This window comes from Oncorhynchus clarkii, chromosome 12 (assembly GCF_045791955.1).
Source record: "Oncorhynchus clarkii lewisi isolate Uvic-CL-2024 chromosome 12, UVic_Ocla_1.0, whole genome shotgun sequence".
In the NCBI taxonomy this organism is placed as follows: domain Eukaryota; kingdom Metazoa; phylum Chordata; class Actinopteri; order Salmoniformes; family Salmonidae; genus Oncorhynchus; species Oncorhynchus clarkii.
This window is the reverse complement of record NC_092158.1, coordinates 100,292,811-100,300,276: the sequence shown is the minus strand read 5'-3', so window position 1 is coordinate 100,300,276 and position 7,466 is coordinate 100,292,811.

Sequence of the window (7,466 nt, the reverse complement as noted above, 5' to 3'; positions counted from 1 at the left end):
CTTTACACATGAATCAATCCCCTCTTCTCTTTATGCTATCAGACACTGTAGCTCATTTACACATGAATCAATCCCCTCTTCTCTTCATGCTACCAGACACTGTAGCTCCTTTACACATGAATCAATCCCCTCTTCTCTTTATGCTATCAGACACTGTAGCTCCTTCACACATGAATCAATCCCCTCTTCTCTTTCTGCTATCAGACACTGTAGCTCCTTTACACATGAATCAATCCCCTCTTCTCTTTATGCTATCAGACACTGTAGCTCCTTTACACATGAATCAATCCCCTCTTCTCTTTCTGCTATCAGACACTGTAGCTCCTTCACACATGAATCAATCCCCTCTTCTCTTTATGCTTCAGGTCCACAAACAAGTCAAATCGGTTGCCCTGCACACAGTTTTCATTGGCCTTGTTTGGTGTGAAGAGCAGGACCTGCTTCCTGCTTGGTGCTGTGGTGCTTGGGGACGAGGGAGAGCAGGACCTGCTGCCTGCTTGGTGCTGTGGTGCTTGGGGAAGAGGGAGAGCAGGACCTGCTGCCTGCTTGGAGCTGTGGTGCTTGGTGAAGAGGGAGAGCAGTACCTGAGTGTTGCTATACCTCTCTCACTCACACTGTGAGTGTTGTTTTACCTCTCTCCCTCACACTGTGAGTGTTTCTATACCTCTCTCCATCACACTGTGAGTGTTGCTTTACCTCTCTCCATCACACTGTGCGTGTTGCTTTACCTCTCTCCATCCCACTGTGAGTGTTGCTTTACCTCTCTCCATCACACTGTGAGTGTTGCTTTACCTCTCCCTCACACTGTGAGTCTCGCTTGACCTCTCTCCATCACACTGTGAGTGTTGCTATACCTCTCTCCATCACACTGTGAGTGTTGCTATACCTCTCTCCATCACACTGTGAGTGTTGCTTTACCTCTCTATCACACTGTGAGTGTTGCTATACCTCTCTTCATCACACTGTGAGTGTTGCTTTACCTCTCTCCATCACACTGTGAGTGCTGCTTTACCTCTCCATCACACTGTGAGTGTTGCTTTATCTCTCCATCACACTGTGAGTGTTGCTTTACCTCTCTCCATCACACTGTGAGTGTTGCTTTACCTCTCTATCACACTGTGAGTTTTGCTTTACCTCTCCATCACACTGTGAGTGTTGCTTTACCTCTCTCCATCACACTGTGAGTGTTGCTTTACCTCTCTATCACACTGTGAGTGTTGCTTTACCTCTCTATCACACTGTGAGTTTTGCTTTACCTCTCCATCACACTGTGAGTTTTGCTTTACCTCTCCATCACACTGTGAGTGTTGCTTTACCTCTCCATCACACTGTGAGTGTTGCTTTACCTCTCCATCACACTGTGAGTGTTGCTTTACCTCTACATCACACCGTGAGTGTTGCTTTACCTCTCTCCATCACACTGTGAGTGTTGCTTTACCTCTCCCTCACACTGTGAGTGTCGCTTGACCTCTCTCCATCACACTGTGAGTGTTGCTATACCTCTCTCCATCACACTGTGAGTGTTGCTATACCTCTCTCCATCACACTGTGAGTGTTGCTGTACCTCTCTATCACACTGTGAGTGTTGCTATACCTCTCTTCATCACACTGTGAGTGTTGCTTTACCTCTCCATCACACTGTGAGTGTTGCTTTACCTCTCCATCACACTGTGAGTGTTGCTATACCTCTCTCCATCACACTGTGAGTGTTGCTTTACCTCTCTCCATCACACTGTGAGTGTTGCTATACCTCTCTCCATCACACTGTGAGTGATGCTTTACCTCTCTCCATCACACTGTGAGTGTTGCTATACCTCTCTCCATCACACTGTGAGTGTTGCTTTACCTCTACATCACTCTGTGAGTGTTGCTTTACCTCTCTATCACACTGTGAGTGTTGCTATACCTCTCTCCATCACACTGTGAGTGTTGCTTTACCTCTCTATCACACTGTGAGTCTTGCTATACCTCTCTCCATCACACTGTGAGTGTTGCTTTACCTCTACATCACAATGTGAGTGTTGCTTTACTTCTACATCACACTGTGAGTGTTGCTTTACCTCTCCATCACACTGTGAGTGTTGCTTTACCTCTCTCCATCACACTGTGAGTGTTGCTTTACCTCTCTCCATCACACTGTGAGTGTTGCTTTACCTCTCTATCACACTGTGAGTTTTGCTTTACCTCTCCATCACACTGTGAGTGTTGCTTTACCTCTCTCCATCACACTGTGAGTGTTGCTTTACCTCTCTATCACACTGTGAGTGTTGCTTTACCTCTCTATCACACTGTGAGTGTTGCTTTACCTCTCCATCACACTGTGAGTTTTGCTTTACCTCTCCATCACACTGTGAGTGTTGCTTTACCTCTCCATCACACTGTGAGTGTTGCTTTACCTCTCCATCACACTGTGAGTGTTGCTTTACCTCTACATCACACCGTGAGTGTTGCTTTACCTCTCTCCATCACACTGTGAGTGTTGCTTTACCTCTCCCTCACACTGTGAGTGTCGCTTGACCTCTCTCCATCACACTGTGAGTGTTGCTATACCTCTCTCCATCACACTGTGAGTGTTGCTATACCTCTCTCCATCACACTGTGAGTGTTGCTGTACCTCTCTATCACACTGTGAGTGTTGCTATACCTCTCTTCATCACACTGTGAGTGTTGCTTTACCTCTCCATCACACTGTGAGTGTTGCTTTACCTCTCCATCACACTGTGAGTGTTGCTATACCTCTCTCCATCACACTGTGAGTGTTGCTTTACCTCTCTCCATCACACTGTGAGTGTTGCTATACCTCTCTCCATCACACTGTGAGTGATGCTTTACCTCTCTCCATCACACTGTGAGTGTTGCTATACCTCTCTCCATCACACTGTGAGTGTTGCTTTACCTCTACATCACTCTGTGAGTGTTGCTTTACCTCTCTATCACACTGTGAGTGTTGCTATACCTCTCTCCATCACACTGTGAGTGTTGCTTTACCTCTCTATCACACTGTGAGTCTTGCTATACCTCTCTCCATCACACTGTGAGTGTTGCTTTACCTCTACATCACAATGTGAGTGTTGCTTTACTTCTACATCACACTGTGAGTGTTGCTTTACCTCTCCATCACACTGTGAGTGTTGCTTTACCTCTCTCCATCACACTGTGAGTGTTGCTTTACCTCTCTCCATCACACTGTGAGTGTTGCTTTACCTCTCTATCACACTGTGAGTCTTGTTATACCTCTCTCCATCACACTGTGAGTGTTGCTTTACCTCTACATCACACTGTGAGTGTTGCTTTACCTCTCTATCACACTGTGAGTGTTGCTTTACCTCTCCATCACACTGTGAGTGTTGCTTTACCTCTCTCCATCACACTGTGAGTGTTGCTTTACCTCTCTATCACACTGTGAGTGTTGCTTTACCTCTCTATCACACTGTGAGTTTTGCTTTACCTCTCCATCACACTGTGAGTGTTGCTTTACCTCTCTCCATCACACTGTGAGTGTTGCTTTACCTCTCTATCACACTGTGAGTGTTGCTTTACCTCTCTATCACACTGTGAGTGTTGCTTTACCTCTCCATCACACTGTGAGTTTTGCTTTACCTCTCCATCACACTGTGAGTGTTGCTTTACCTCTCCATCACACTGTGAGTGTTGCTTTACCTCTCCATCACACTGTGAGTGTTGCTTTACCTCTACATCACACCGTGAGTGTTGCTTTACCTCTCTCCATCACACTGTGAGTGTTGCTTTACCTCTCCCTCACACTGTGAGTGTCGCTTGACCTCTCTCCATCACACTGTGAGTGTTGCTATACCTCTCTCCATCACACTGTGAGTGTTGCTATACCTCTCTCCATCACACTGTGAGTGTTGCTGTACCTCTCTATCACACTGTGAGTGTTGCTATACCTCTCTTCATCACACTGTGAGTGTTGCTTTACCTCTCCATCACACTGTGAGTGTTGCTTTACCTCTCCATCACACTGTGAGTGTTGCTATACCTCTCTCCATCACACTGTGAGTGTTGCTTTACCTCTCTCCATCACACTGTGAGTGTTGCTATACCTCTCTCCATCACACTGTGAGTGATGCTTTACCTCTCTCCATCACACTGTGAGTGTTGCTATACCTCTCTCCATCACACTGTGAGTGTTGCTTTACCTCTACATCACTCTGTGAGTGTTGCTTTACCTCTCTATCACACTGTGAGTGTTGCTATACCTCTCTCCATCACACTGTGAGTGTTGCTTTACCTCTCTATCACACTGTGAGTCTTGCTATACCTCTCTCCATCACACTGTGAGTGTTGCTTTACCTCTACATCACAATGTGAGTGTTGCTTTACTTCTACATCACACTGTGAGTGTTGCTTTACCTCTCCATCACACTGTGAGTGTTGCTTTACCTCTCTCCATCACACTGTGAGTGTTGCTTTACCTCTCTCCATCACACTGTGAGTGTTGCTTTACCTCTCTATCACACTGTGAGTCTTGTTATACCTCTCTCCATCACCCTGTGAGTGTTGCTTTACCTCTACATCACACTGTGAGTGTTGCTTTACCTCTCCATCACACTGTGAGTGTTGCTTTTCCTCTCCATCACACTGTGAGTGTTGCTTTACCTCTCTCCATCACACTGTGAGTGTTGCTTTACCTCTCTCCATCACACTGTGAGTGTTGCTTTACCTCTCTATCACACTGTGAGTGTTGCTTTACCTCTCCATCACACTGTGAGTGTTGCTTTACCTCTCTCCATCACACTGTGAGTGTTGCTTTACCTCTCTATCACACTGTGAGTGTTGCTTTACCTCTCTATCACACTGTGAGTGTTGCTTTACCTCTCCATCACACTGTGAGTTTTGCTTTACCTCTCCATCACACTGTGAGTGTTGCTTTACCTCTCCATCACACTGTGAGTGTTGCTTTACCTCTCCATCACACTGTGAGTGTTGCTTTACCTCTACATCACACCGTGAGTGTTGCTTTACCTCTCTCCATCACACTGTGAGTGTTGCTTTACCTCTCTCCATCACACTGTGAGTGTTGCTTTACCTCTCTCCATCACACTGTGAGTGTTGCTTTACCTCTCTATCACACTGTGAGTGTTGCTTTACCTCTCCATCACACTGTGATTGTTGCTTTACCTCTCTCCATCACACTGTGAGTGTTGCTTTACCTCTCTATCACACTGTGAGTGTTGCTTTACCTCTCTATCACACTGTGAGTGTTGCTTTACCTCTCCATCACACTGTGAGTTTTGCTTTACCTCTCCATCACACTGTGAGTGTTGCTTTACCTCTCCATCACACTGTGAGTGTTGCTTTACCTCTCTATCACACTGTGAGTCTTGCTATACCTCTCTCCATCACACTGTGAGTGTTGCTTTACCTCTACATCACAATGTGAGTGTTGCTTTACTTCTACATCACACTGTGAGTGTTGCTTTACCTCTCCATCACACTGTGAGTGTTGCTTTACCTCTCTCCATCACACTGTGAGTGTTGCTTTACCTCTCTCCATCACACTGTGAGTGTTGCTTTACCTCTCTATCACACTGTGAGTCTTGTTATACCTCTCTCCATCACACTGTGAGTGTTGCTTTACCTCTACATCACACTGTGAGTGTTGCTTTACCTCTCCATCACACTGTGAGTGTTGCTTTTCCTCTCCATCACACTGTGAGTGTTGCTTTACCTCTCTCCATCACACTGTGAGTGTTGCTTTACCTCTCTCCATCACACTGTGAGTGTTGCTTTACCTCTCTATCACACTGTGAGTGTTGCTTTACCTCTCCATCACACTGTGAGTGTTGCTTTACCTCTCTCCATCACACTGTGAGTGTTGCTTTACCTCTCTATCACACTGTGAGTGTTGCTTTACCTCTCTATCACACTGTGAGTGTTGCTTTACCTCTCCATCACACTGTGAGTTTTGCTTTACCTCTCCATCACACTGTGAGTGTTGCTTTACCTCTCCATCATACTGTGAGTGTTGCTTTACCTCTCCATCACACTGTGAGTATTGCTTTACCTCTACATCACACCGTGAGTGTTGCTTTACCTCTCTCCATCACACTGTGAGTGTTGCTTTTCCTCTCCATCACACTGTGAGTGTTGCTTTACCTCTCTCCATCACACTGTGAGTGTTGCTTTACCTCTCTCCATCACACTGTGAGTGTTGCTTTACCTCTCTATCACACTGTGAGTGTTGCTTTGCCTCTCCATCACACTGTGAGTGTTGCTTTACCTCTCTCCATCACACTGTGAGTGTTGCTTTACCTCTCTATCACACTGTGAGTGTTGCTTTACCTCTCTATCACACTGTGAGTGTTGCTTTACCTCTCCATCACACTGTGAGTTTTGCTTTACCTCTCCATCACACTGTGAGTGTTGCTTTACCTCTCCATCACACTGTGAGTGTTGCTTTACCTCTCCATCACACTGTGAGTGTTGCTTTACCTCTACATCACACCGTGAGTGTTGCTTTACCTCTCTCCATCACACTGTGAGTGTTGCTTTACCTCTCCCTCACACTGTGAGTGTCGCTTGACCTCTCTCCATCACACTGTGAGTGTTGCTATACCTCTCTCCATCACACTGTGAGTGTTGCTATACCTCTCTCCATCACACTGTGAGTGTTGCTTTACCTCTCTCCATCACACTGTGAGTGTTGCTTTACCTCTCTATCACACTGTGAGTGTTGCTTTACCTCTCCATCACACTGTGAGTGTTGCTTTACCTCTCTCCATCACACTGTGAGTGTTGCTTTACCTCTCTATCACACTGTGAGTGTTGCTTTACCTCTCTATCACACTGTGAGTGTTGCTTTACCTCTCCATCACACTGTGAGTGTTGCTTTACCTCTCCATCACACTGTGAGTGTTGCTTTACCTCTCCATCACACTGTGAGTGTTGCTTTACCTCTACATCACACCGTGAGTGTTGCTTTACCTCTCTCCATCACACTGTGAGTGTTGCTTTACCTCTCCCTCACACTGTGAGTGTCGCTTGACCTCTCTCCATCACACTGTGAGTGTTGCTATACCTCTCTCCATCACACTGTGAGTGTTGCTATACCTCTCTCCATCACACTGTGAGTGTTGCTTTACCTCTCTCCATCACACTGTGAGTGTTGCTATACCTCTCTCCATCACACTGTGAGTGATGCTTTACCTCTCTCCATCACACTGTGAGTGTTGCTATACCTCTCTCCATCACACTGTGAGTGTTGCTTTACCTCTACCTCACTCTGTGAGTGTTGCTTTACCTCTCTATCACACTGTGAGTGTTGCTATACCTCTCTCCATCACACTGTGAGTGTTGCTTTACCTCTCTATCACACTGTGAGTCTTGCTATACCTCTCTCCATCACACTGTGAGTGTTGCTTTACCTCTACATCACAATGTGAGTGTTGCTTTACTTCTACATCACACTGTGAGTGTTGCTTTACCTCTCCATCACACTGTGA